At 44.4% G+C, this 12,472-nt stretch overlaps 1 non-coding gene across 1 annotated transcript; it reads right to left on the bottom strand.

The window, feature by feature from the left end:
- Positions 1–396: 396 nt before the first annotated feature.
- TRNAE-CUC (transfer RNA glutamic acid (anticodon CUC)) lies at positions 397–469 on the bottom strand. Its single transcript has one exon. It is a non-coding gene; the product is annotated as a tRNA-Glu (tRNA).
- Between the last annotated feature and the right edge of the window lie 12,003 nt (positions 470–12,472).

Here is a 12,472-nt window from a genome sequence, read left to right as displayed (position 1 = left end):
ATGAATATTCAGGGTTAACTTTCTAGTCGTCAATTGTTTCCATCAATGTTCTTTGTGATGGCTCTTGTAGGGTTTTAGAAAAGGGAAGAGAAGTTCAAATCTCCCTCAAAGTTGAGGAGTCTTTACTTTTTGACTTTGGGAGTGGCAGAGAGCTCTCTGGAGCATGCATTTTAGGGTCAGAATCTTGATCTGGCCATTCACTAGCTGTGTGACCTCGGGCAAGCCCCTTGACCTCTCTGAACCTCTGATGGCTTTTCTGTATATTGTAGATCTTAACAGTTCATATCTCTTGGTTTATTTACTTTTTTTATTTGTGGCTGCTCTAGATCTTCGTTGAGGCATGTGGGCATCTTCAGTGGTGTCACACAGGCTTAGTTGTGGTACACGGGATCTTAGTTCCCTGGCCAGGGATCGAACCCAGGCCCCCTGCAATGAGAGCGCAGAGTCTTATCCACTGGGCCACCAGGGAAGCCCCACTCTTGGCTTTTTTTGAAAATGAAATGAGATGATGGCCTGGAAAACTCTTAGCACAGGGTCTGGTACATAGCAAACTCCTAATAAGGGCTAATATTATTACAACTACTATCAATATTATTATAATTTAACTTAAACCTGGACCCTGCTCTGATTTCCCTATGCAGGTTCATTGGCTTATAAGTGAGTGTGAGCAAAATGCATTCTGGAAGTGCTCCCTTAAATTTTCTCTTGAAACATCCCTGTTCAGAGCCCTGGAAACAAAGACCACGTCCTAATATTCTGGAGCCACATTAGTGACTTTGAACTCTAGGTACATTTATTAGTATTTTTTTTTCTTTTCTCTTTGGAAGGGCCCTGCTGATTTAGGGCAGCCCCAGATCAGAGGTGTAAAGTGAAATCCTGGGCTCTGGAGCCAAAGTTGACTCAAGTTTTCCCTTTGATGTGTGCCTTTCTCCTTGCGCTGGGTGGACCCCAGCTGGACACACGCTAGGCACTCAATTAACATGTGTTGAGTGAGTGGCTGGAGGAGAGGGCGCTTAGCCAATAGTCATCCTGGAGGAGGTAATGATATGCTAATGACATTGACATTCATATGCATCATTTTCCTGGTGCTTGGGTCTTTCCACAGCCTGGCTGCTCTGTTTGGGTCTCTCATTTACTCCTCACGGAGTATTCTATGAGGGGGACGCAATGATGCCTTCTTAAGAGATCAGAACATTGAGATTTACCCTGACATCCCATGATGGTAAAGGACTGAGCCTGGATTCAAACCCGGGGGTCTGATTAAAGAGCTCTTGGGGACTTCTCTGGTGGTCCAGTGGTTAGGACGCCACACTTCCAAGGGGATTTGGTCTTTGGTTGGGGAATTAAGATTCCACATGTAGTGTGGAATGTGCCTCATAAGATTCCATATGTAGCGTGGTCAAAGAAAAGAAAAAAAAGCTTTTTTTTTTTTTTTTTTTTTTCACCTCTGTGTGCCATGTCATAGGCCCCCTGACACAGCTGTCCAAATGTTCGAGCTTTGAGCTGGCCTCGTGTTGAAGTTCCCAGGGAGGTACTGTGCTTCCTTGCAGTCTGGAATGATCCATGTAGAAACATGCAACCAGAACAGCAACGTTTCAATCCTCTCTCTTTTACATAAAGGGAACAGATTAAAACAGATCATGCTCTTAAGGAATTCTGCCAAACCTTTAAAAAGAATGAGACATATTTGAATCATTGAACAAGTGTATAGGTGATGTATCTGTGTTTCTATATACAAAGGAAAAGAGTTCTGTAAGAGACATAGTTGCCTATTTAAGAGATGGTTAGATTTTATGTGTATAATTTTAGTTTAAAAATTATACTTATTTTTATTTAGCTTATGTATATTTTTTAAATGAAACAAGAAATCAGAGCATATTAAAGGGTATACAGTAAAGACGCCTTTCTTCCCTTGTCCGAGAGACCAGGTCTCCCAAGAAGCGAGCAAAGCTTTCAATTTCTTGTGTGTCTTTTTAGAAAAAATTAATTATCGGAGGCTTTGATTAGGAGGAGGGGAATTTTCCTTCTAATGCATATCTGTTTTGCATCCATTGTTGAAGCTTTTGATTACAAGCTTGGTATAAAGAAAATTAAGCTGATAAACAGCAATCATTTTGCTGAGGGTACAGGTTCAATCCCTAATCAGGAACTAAGATCCTGAAAGCCCAAGACATGCTGCACATACAGGAAAACAAAACAAAAGTAATCAGTGAAGGACACAAATGCTCCCCTTTCAACCTTATGTCCCCGCTTCAGAAATAGATGCTCAGAAACAATCCTTTACCTGGGATATCTAGCTGTGTTCTCTGGTTCTCCAGGAGGTATGACAGTTGATCCTTCAACTCCAACAGAGGAGAAGATGGTGGGGAGGCCTTTGATCTCTGGTCCCATCACCTTGATATTTCTCCATGGCAACCACCCTGCCTCAAGTTATGGAGAATGGTCCCCATTGTTCCACTATCCCCATCTTCATTCCACCTTAATTACTAGTGGGGTTCACTTGGTTATTGGAGATTTGGTTATTGGAATTGAACTCTCAATAGTGATTGAATTTTATTGTCAATCTTGCCCTTTCTCTATCTATCTACCTACCTAACTTGCTATCCATCAATCCATTTATCCATCCATTCACTTCTCTGACCATTCATCCATCCATCTACCCATCCATCCATCCTTCTTATTATCTGTCTGCCTATCTATCTACCTAACTTTCTATCCATCCATCCAATCCACCCATCTGCTATTCTTTCTTTTCATCTATTCATCCATCTATCTTCTGATTCGCTGACCTTTCTCCATAACATCTACACCTGATGACTGTCTGTCTCCATTGGTCACATCCTCTCCTGCTTTTTCTCACCCCTAAACCTTTGTCTGTGCTGTTCCCACTGCCTTGGGTGCCTCTTCCTGTCCCCTCACCTCTGGTTAACCCTGCTGAGATGTTACTCTCTCCAGGATTCTTACTTCATTCACCAAACCATCCATCCTAGTGGCTTCCATACCTTAGTATTTATCACATTGTATGGCAATCGTCCATTGCCTTACCTGTAACCCCTCCCCCAGAACCTGAGCACCTGGAGAACTGGACCTGTGTTCTGTCCAGTGTTAACTCTTTCGTGGAGTGCATTGTCAACATAGAGGAGATCTGTGGACACATTCATGTACCACATTTATTGAGCAACCACTCTGTGTCAGGCATTATAGTCACGAACCAAACGAGAGGATTCTTACCCTCAGAGAGCTTCTGTTCTAATGTGAGTGGCTAAATGGACACTGGGCTCTAGAACGCAGTGTGGAACGTCTTGTGGTGGTCCAGGCACCGCTGGCATGCCCATCTCTGTGCGTTTGGACATCCTCTTACCATGCTTCCAGCACCCTTTCTCTCCTGTCTGCTTAACTCCCACACCAAGCCTGGGGCGGAAATCACTGTGGTAGGTCCCTATGTCGGTGATCCTCTCGTACCTTGAAAATTCCATCAAAGCAGGGTCTTGGGCATGTGGGCACCTTTCAGAACATCAGCCCCCAGGGAACCAGGAGACTGTCTCTCACTTTCCCTCCAGCAGCTGTAGGATCCAGGTCCAGGCTGGGTAGATGAGAAGGCCTTTAGCAAACATACGCTAGAGAAGGAGAGGAATCATGTTCTCAGTCTCTCTGCTTCTGGCCGAGGAAGGATTGTGTTTTTGAGGGCCCTTTTGCACAATTCTGATCTCATCCTCTGCTTGACGATGTGATTACTTTAACTTTCAGAGACTGCTGGGTGAGGCCTGGCCAGGCACTCTGCGATTATCCAGAAACGTATTTCTAGAGAAGTGCCAAGTGACCTGCTGGAACTTGCAGGGTCCAGCGATGTTAAATAACATGTACTTTGTTTATTAACAACATTGATGGATTCTTCTGTTAAAAGAGCCATTCCTTTCCCACATAGAGAATGTTTAAATGAAGTTTTGTCCAAAAAACAAACATTTATGCCATAGATGCACAACTGGAAATTTTTTTGTGGGGTAAGGGGGATTTATCCAGGCTTAAGGAGAAGTTGGAGGTGGGTATTGAACAGGGAAACTGAAGAGAAAGAGAAAAATCTGGACAGGCTGCCTTCCTCCCTGGGAAGGGCTTGGAAAGATCCTGTCTGTGGCTATAATATTTTGCCCAATTGGGTCTGGTGAAGTCCCAGTTGGCTCTTCAGCAGAGTGACTGTGTTTCTGAAAAGGGGCATTCTGCCTAGAATGCATGGCTCCTAACTTCTGTTCCAGTGGTTGTTTCTCTACCCATATGGTCTCTCAACCCAAGGGCATGATTCTAGACATTGCTCTTTTTTTTGAGTCAAAGATGGTGGTGGAAAAAAAAAGTTCGTTTTCTGAGAGTCACAGGTAAGCTTGCTGGACTCCTCTTGTGTGCTCTATAAAATTAAATCTAGTACAGGAGTAGCCAACTCAAAAAAGTTCTAGGGCTGGGCAGGTAGCACAAAGGAGTGATGCTGATCAAAGGTGCATCAGATGGACTGGCAGGAAACAGAAGATGCTTTCCAACTGCATCATCTGGTGGAAGGTTCCTCAAGGGACTGCTTACAGGTGTCCGGGAAGGACGAAGGCAACTGAAGAGGTAGAAGAAAACCAAGAAGAATAGTGAGGGACTTCCCTGGCCATCCAGTGGTTAAGACTGTGCTCCCAGTGTGGGGGGCTTGAATTCAATCCCTGATCAGGGAACTGGATCCCACATGCAACATCTAAGACCAGGCACAGCCAAATAAATAAATTTAAAAAAAGAGGATTGGTGAGGTACCCTGAGACTAGTAACATATGGGGACACCTACCTCCCCTAGGCTGAAAGAGAAGTTACTGAAGACGGTGATTCTATGGAAGAAGCCCTCAGAGGACTGGAGCCCTGACCTTGGGTAGAGTCTAGTGCAGGGCAGAGTCTAGATCATGGGTAGAGTGGAGTCTAGTCTAGTGTAGTCCACCTTCTGAGACTTTTTGACACCACAGGGAGGTATATATGGGGGAGTATATACCACAGGTTCTCCACACTGATATTTCTTCCCCATTTCTCCTGTTGGCCAAGTCTAACTTGAAGCCAAAGAAGGGACCCACACAGATCCATCAAGATCCATCTCCAGGGGCACAGAGTAGGGTGGGGAAGGGTGGAGAATGACTGTAAAGGGACAGACGAAAGATCCTGAAGATGGTACTCAGGATGTTTCATTTCCGCAGAAAAAATGGACACCCTTCTCCCTGTAAATCATGGCCTTCTTGGCTCACCTTAATTTCTCCCATTCTCTAAAAGGGTAACGACAACAACATCAACAATAACAAACCAGCATCCACTGAGGGACCTCCCTGGTAGTCCAGTGGTTAATACCGTGCTTCCTCCGCAGAGGGCGCAGGTGCAGTCCCTGGTCAGAGCACTAAAATCCTGCGTGCCGTGCAGCAAAGCGAAGCAGAATGCAACAACAACAACAGAAACCAGACCAACCAACCAAACAAGCAAGAAACAGAAAAACAAAACCACTCGAAACATCCATAGACCACCCCCTAGAGAGTTGTGAGGATTAAATGAATCAATTCATATAATGAGCTTAGAATATTTCATTATTATTTAGTCCCTCAGTTGTGTCTAACTCTTTTGTGACCCCATGGACGGTAGCCTGTCAGGCTCCTCTGTCCATGGGATTTCCAAGGAAGAATACTGGAGTGGATTGCCATTGCCTTCTCCAGGGGATCTTGCTGACCTAGGGATTGAACCCAGAGAATCCTTAGCGGTGGATTCTTTACCGCTGAGCCATCTGGGAAGCCCTCAAGTAAGTGTTAAGTTTTTGTTTTGTTGTTACACCACCCTGATCCTTCTTTGTTTCTCTACTTTTGAAAGAGAGGTGGGTGTGAGATCTATTTTCCGGTCCTTTTAATTCTTCTGTACGTAAAACAACCCCAAGAAGTCAATGGTAAAGAGCACCAGCCTCTGAGGCACAATGTGAGGAGACACCAGGGAGTGCTGGGGACTGTGGCAAAGTTCAGCATCTCTTCTCAAGGGACCACCCACCACTCAGCTCCAGCCAAGATAACCTCATAGGGATGTAGGCTGAGGTTGCCAGAACTTTCAAGGTTTCAAGAAAAGCTGAAAAACTGAAATTTTTCTGTGAAAGTGTCAATTGAAAATTGTAAAATAATATGTCGTCTGCGCCAACTCTCTGTGAGCCAAGTAAAACAGGTCTGGGGGCTGGATCCGGCTTACATATAGCCAGTTGCGGTCTTCTGCTAAGTTTACGCCCCACAGACCCGAGGAAGCTGTTGGCTTCTCCAGGGAGTAGGAGCGTGACCTTGACTCTGGGCAGAAGGCTCTTTAGTGAGGTCTGAACTGAAAGCTCAGAGATAAGACGAAAGCATCCTGGACCTAAAGCATAAGAGCTGGAAGGATGCAGAGGAAGGGGACGACATTTAGCGGGTGGCAAGGGCCGGGTGGGGTTTTTCAAGAAAGGGACTCGCGGGCGGGATTTTACTGGAAGCCTGAACAGTTTTGGTACCACGTTCTTGCGCCAACTTCTGGTTTCATCTAGATGGCTCTGTGGAGTGATTTTCATTCTGTTCAGTTTTTTATTTTTTTTCAAATGTCCTTGTGGGGGCAAGGAGAGTTAAAATCCAACTCCGTGATATTACATAAATCAAGGAATTAGCATCAGCACGCATCCCCTGACTCTTCTCCGGAGAAACTGGGCTGCAGGCGAGGCTGCCCCATGCTTCGAAGCTGTTCGACTTAATACACCCCTGGAGTGGGTTCAAGCTCTCTTCCTGCTTCCTTCCCTTAAAAGAAAAAGAAGAAAAAAAAAATGCCGTTTTGAATTCCGCATCTTTGGAGCGAGATGGGAGCACACAGTTGTGTATAGAAACCCTCTCCCTGCACACACATCTGTTATACACATTGCCACGGTGTACTCTGCTTGTTCAACAACGAACAAAATGATTTCCTCTCATTACTTCCCGTGTTGCTTCAAAACCGCACTCGGAAAAATAAAACCACCAAAGGGAGCTCAGCCAATCAAACCTCCTCGCTGGCCCCAGTTTAGGGGCTTGGGGGTGGCGGGCAAGGGGGAGGCATGGGGGTGCAGGGAGCTGAGGTAACCTGTGGATGAGGGAACAGAGCCGTGGTTGTGATGGATCGCTGTTGCTTCCTATGTGTCTTTTTGTGTGTCTGTGTGTGTGGGTCCGTGTATATGTCTATACAAATGTCTGTGGGGCTGTCTGGGTGTCTATGTCTGTCTGATTATCTATTTGTTGTGTCAATTTATGTGTCATGTGTCAATTTATTTTATTTTATTACTGTTTTCCAACTTTATTGAGATATTATTGACATGTGCTCCGTGTTAGTTTAAGGTGTACCCTGTGACGATTTGATGCCTGGGTGTATTGGGAAATGATTACCACACCAAGGTTAGTTAGCACCTCCATCTCCTCATATAATTGCCTTTTTTTTTTTAATGTGTGATGATTAACACTTAAGATCCACTCTCCTAACAACTTTCAAGTATGTAATACAGCAGTGTTTTGTTTTGTTCTGTTTTTGGCCATGCCACACGGCATGCAGGATCTTAGTTCCCCGACCAGGGATTGAACCTGTGCCCCCTGCATTGAGAGGAAGTCTCAGTAAAATAGAGTATTGTTAAGTATAGTCACTGTGCTGTACATTAGATCTTCAGGATAGACCCACTTGTTCCTTTGCACGTGCTGTATCCCTCTGAGGAATAAGGTCGTTTTGTGGTGGTTCAGACGGTAAAGAGTCCATGTGCAATGTGGGAGACCTGTGTTTGATCCCTGGGTTGGGGAGATCCCCTGGAGGAGGTCATAGTAACCCACTCCAGTATTCTTGCCTGGAGAATCCCCAGGGCCAGAGAAGCCTGGTAGGCCACAGTCCATGGGGTTGCAAAGAGTTGGACACGACTGAGTGACTTAGCACAGCACCGCAGCAGTGAATGAAGAAATGGAGGCTCAGAATGGCTAAGATGTTTGTCCACATGGCTAGTAAGCCATAAACATGGCATGCAGACATGGGTCCCTCTGGCTTCAGGGACAATACTTATTACCACTACAGTTTTGCTGTGGTAGGTATGTGGGTTCTAAGGGACTGTGGAAGGGACTAAGTATGAATAGAAGTGAGGTAGTCTTGGCTGAAAAATGAGGACTCTGGCTGTGGGCGAGGTCCTGTGAGAACTCCAGCATGTCCAGTACTCAAGCGCCAGTGAAAGAAGACCAAGTGAGAGGAAGGCCCTTAGAGACTGCTTGTGTATATCCTTAGAACATTAGAGACTTTCCCCTCTCTTTTCCAGAATGCACCATGACATCTGCCACCTTGTTATGCTTTTAAGGATTATGGAGCTGGGAGTAGCAGCATGTGGAGACTCAAGGCGGCTGGAAGCCTCAGTGAATTCTGATATCTTTTTTTTTTTTTTTTTGACCACAATGAGAGGCACGTGGGATCTTAGTTCCCAGACCAGGGATTGAATCCATGCTCCCTGTAGTGATAGCATGGATTCGTAACTGCTGGACTGCCAGGCAAGTCTCATTCTGATAGAATTTCGTCTGTCTCTCCAGGGGACAAACCCCAGTGTTCACTTAGGTAGACAGATCTGTATTTCTTATGAAGCACCAGGAATTAGGCAACAATTTCTTGCTTAGGCCCGAAAGGTTTTGAAATGGTAATCTGCGCTTTAGGCAGGACTTGAAGCTACTTGAGGTGGCGAGCCTCCCATCCCTGGAGGGATACAAGCAGAGGGTGCACTGCTTCGTGGAAGGGAGTCTTCTATTGAGAATGAACTGAATGATCTTTGAAGTTCTTTTCAATGCCCAATTTCAAGTTTCTGAGACATTAAGGAGTTGGCTATATTCTGGGCAAAGCAACTGAAATATATGAGTATCTAGAAGACTCTTGAGAGTCCCTTGGACTGCAAGGAGATCCAACCAGTCCATTCTGAAGGAGATCAGCCCTGGGATTTCTTTGGAAGGAATGGTGCTAAAGCTGAACCTCCAGTACTTTGGCCACCTCATGTGAAGAGTTGACTCATTGGAAACAACTCTGATGCTGGGAGGGATTGGGGGCAGGAGGAGAAGGGGACGACAGAGGATGAGACGGTGGATGGCATCACTGACTCGATGGACGTGGGTCTGAGTGAACTCCGGGAGTTGGTGATGGACAGGGAGGCCTGGCGTGCTGCGATTCATGGGGTCGCAAAGAGTCGGACACAACTGAGCAGACTGAACTGAACTGAACTGAACCACTCCCTCTGGGGCTTAACCTCTCAAGAATCATTTGGCAGGGTGTATTTATTTATTTATTTATTTATTTGGGCTTCTCTGGTGGCTTAGATGGTAAAGAATCTGCCTGAAATGCAGGGTTTGTCTGAAGAATTCATAGACAGAGGAGCCCTGCGGGCTATAGTCCATGGGCTCACAAAGAGTCAGACAGGACTGAAGGACTAAGTACACACACACACACATTTATTTATTTATTACCTTGAATTTCAGTCATTCCTTTTTTTGGTCTAAACTCAGGCACAGAAGTCGGCGTATTCAATTGATGAGGCATGTGATTTGCAGGGATACTACAGTGGAGTGGTTTTGAGGTCAAGTTAAAATCCTGCCATACCATTTGCTGGCTGGGTGAACTTGAGCAACTGACTAAACATTTCTGAACCTCTATTTTCCCATCTGTAAAATGGGGTCAGTAATAGAAACTACTCCATAGTATTGACTTGATGGTTGAACGAGATCTGCCCTGTAAAAGCCTCTTCACAGTGCTTGATATACAAAGTAAGTGCTTCATGCATACATAAAATATTATTATTATTTATTCAATAGATATTAACTGAAAACCAGTTAGCTGTCAAACCTAGCAACATGTAGAAATAAAAAAAGATCCTTCTGCTGTTGCAGAAAACCCTTATCTTCCTACACTAAGGTGGATCAATATGGACAGGAAATTCAAGACAACACGTACCTCCTTCCTCTCAATTTTCAAAAAGTCTTCCCACGAGGTCACATTTGGATGAAATCCAAGGCTTGGGTGATGCTTGGACCTTGATTTTTATCAGAATCGGCTTTTCCCAACTAGACTGCACTTGCCGTTGATATAGAATATGGCGTTATTTATTACTTGTTGAATACCCACAGTCTGTTCAGCCCTTTACAAGAGATAAAGAAGATAAGTCCTGGGCCCCCCAGGGGTTTGCGATTCAAGTTCCTCAGTCTCAAAGTGCACCAGCTCAGAAAGACTTTGGATGCCCTCGGCACATTGACTCTGAAGTCATTTATTCCTCCCATAAAGAAGATGATTAAGTGAGAGGCTGAGCTTGGATCTTCGCAGAGTTCTTCTAGATAGAAAAACACAGTAACAGCAGATGCTATTAAAAATTAATTAAAAAAAAAAACACCTCTTTTTAAACTCAAAACCCTGGAAAAGGAAGTCATCACAAATCATGGAACAGAGGTGGTTTTGATTTCCTGTCCTCCTTTATAAGTCTTCAACTTTTTTTTTTTCAAGTCTCCAACTTTAAAACTTTACCATCCAGACTGTTTACCACGTGGAGGAGGGGAAGGGAGGATGACAGTTTTTTTAAAGGTGGAGAAAGAAATACAAATGGATGCTGTTTTGCCTGGAAGTTTGGCACATTTATGGACATTCTTTCGGTTCCAGCAAAATATGCCAAGATCCTATTAAATTAAACCCTGGTTCTCTCACTGTGGTCCTTGCTCAGTGAAATCATGAACTTACGTCCATAAAATACCATGAGTTCATCACTGTTGTTTCCAGAAGGGAGTCCAATTCCCATGGACCCAATGAAAGAAGAGTCTGGATGTTTGGTTGCAAGGTAGTGAACTTGCTCCCATGTTGGTTGATTCTGTCCAGAGTTGCAGGGAACTTACACAGATGTGAAACGTGAAGAGGTTTGTCTGAAATGGGAGCTTCTTATTGTGATGTTGGTCCAATCCCTCATCCCAGAGAGAAACTTAGGAATTACTCTGGACTCTTAATTGCTCAGTTTTCCTCCATCAATCACATTATGGCACTCTACATTCCAGGTAGCTCTCTAATCCAGTCTGCTTACACCCTGGTCCAGGCCACCATCGTCTTTTTCTTTTTTTGGGTGAGGGGTGGTTGAAGGACTTTTATTTATTATTGAAGTATAGTTGATTTATAATGTTTTAGGTGTATAGCAAAGTGATTCAGTTATATATATATATATATATATATATAACTTTCCAGATCCTTTTCCATTATAGACTATTACAAGAAATTGAATCTAGTTTCCTCTGCTATACAGTAGGTCTCTGTTTATTTGTTTTATATATAGTAGTGTTCATTGGAAGGACTGATGCTGGTGCTGAAGCTCCAATACTTTGGCCACCTGATGCGAAGAGCCAACTCACTAGAAAAGACCCTAATGCTGGGAAAGATTGAGGGCAGAAGGAGAAGGGGCTGACAGAGGATGAGATGGTTGGCTGGCATCACAGACTCAATGGACATGAGTTTGAGCAAACTCCGGGAGACAGTGAAGGACAGGGAAGCCTGGCGTGCTGCAGTCCATGGAGTCGCAAAGAGTCAGACACGACTGAGTGAGTGAACAGCAACAACATATATGTGTATCTGTTAATCCCCAATTCCCAACTTATCTCCCACCTTCCCCTTTTGGCAACCATAAATGTGTCTTCTATGTCTGCATCATTGTCTTTTATCTAGAAGACAGACAATTTCCTAACTAGCCTTCTTTTCTTGCTGCTTTGTTTAGATTCTCTCTCTCCCTTTTTTTTCATTCATTCTGTCTTTTAAAAAAAAGTATTATTTGTTTATTTGGCTGAGCTGGATCTTAGGTGTGGCACTGGGGATCTTTAGTTGTGGCTTTCAAACTCAGTTGTGACATGCAGGATCTTAGTTCCCCAACCAGAGATTGAACCCATGCCCTCTGCATTGGGAGTACAGAATCTTAACCACTGGACCACTGGGGAAATCCCTCTCTGACCCTCTGAACACAAAGTTAGGATTAGGGTTAGTTGATACGTAAGTGGAAATGTTTGTGATGCCTTGGGAAGACTAAGAAAGTTGACAACTGCTAAGCATACTGTTTTGTTCCCCACCTTACCCCTCCATCAACCCAACTCCCTCATTTCTGTACCTGTAATCTAGTCAAGGCTATGGTTTTTCCTGTGGTCATATATGGATGTGAGAGTTGGACTGTGAAGAAGGCTGAGCGCTGAAGAATTGATGCTTTTGAACTGTGGTGCTGGAGAAGACTCTTGAGAGTCCCTTGGACTGCAAGGAGATCCAACTAGTCCATTCTGAAGGAGATCAGCCCTGGGATTTCTTTGGAAGGAATGATGCTAAAGCTGAAACTCCAGTACTTTGGCCACCTCATGCAGAGTTGACTCATTGGAAACAACTCTGATGCTGGGAGGGATTGGGGGCAGGAGGAGAAGGGGATGACAGAGGATGAGAT

The sequence above is a fragment of the Bubalus kerabau genome, chromosome 16 (assembly GCF_029407905.1).
Source record: "Bubalus kerabau isolate K-KA32 ecotype Philippines breed swamp buffalo chromosome 16, PCC_UOA_SB_1v2, whole genome shotgun sequence".
Taxonomy (NCBI): Eukaryota; Metazoa; Chordata; class Mammalia; order Artiodactyla; family Bovidae; genus Bubalus; species Bubalus kerabau.
The sequence above is the reverse complement of the archived record's forward strand: the minus strand, read 5'-3'. Positions and strand labels throughout refer to the sequence as shown.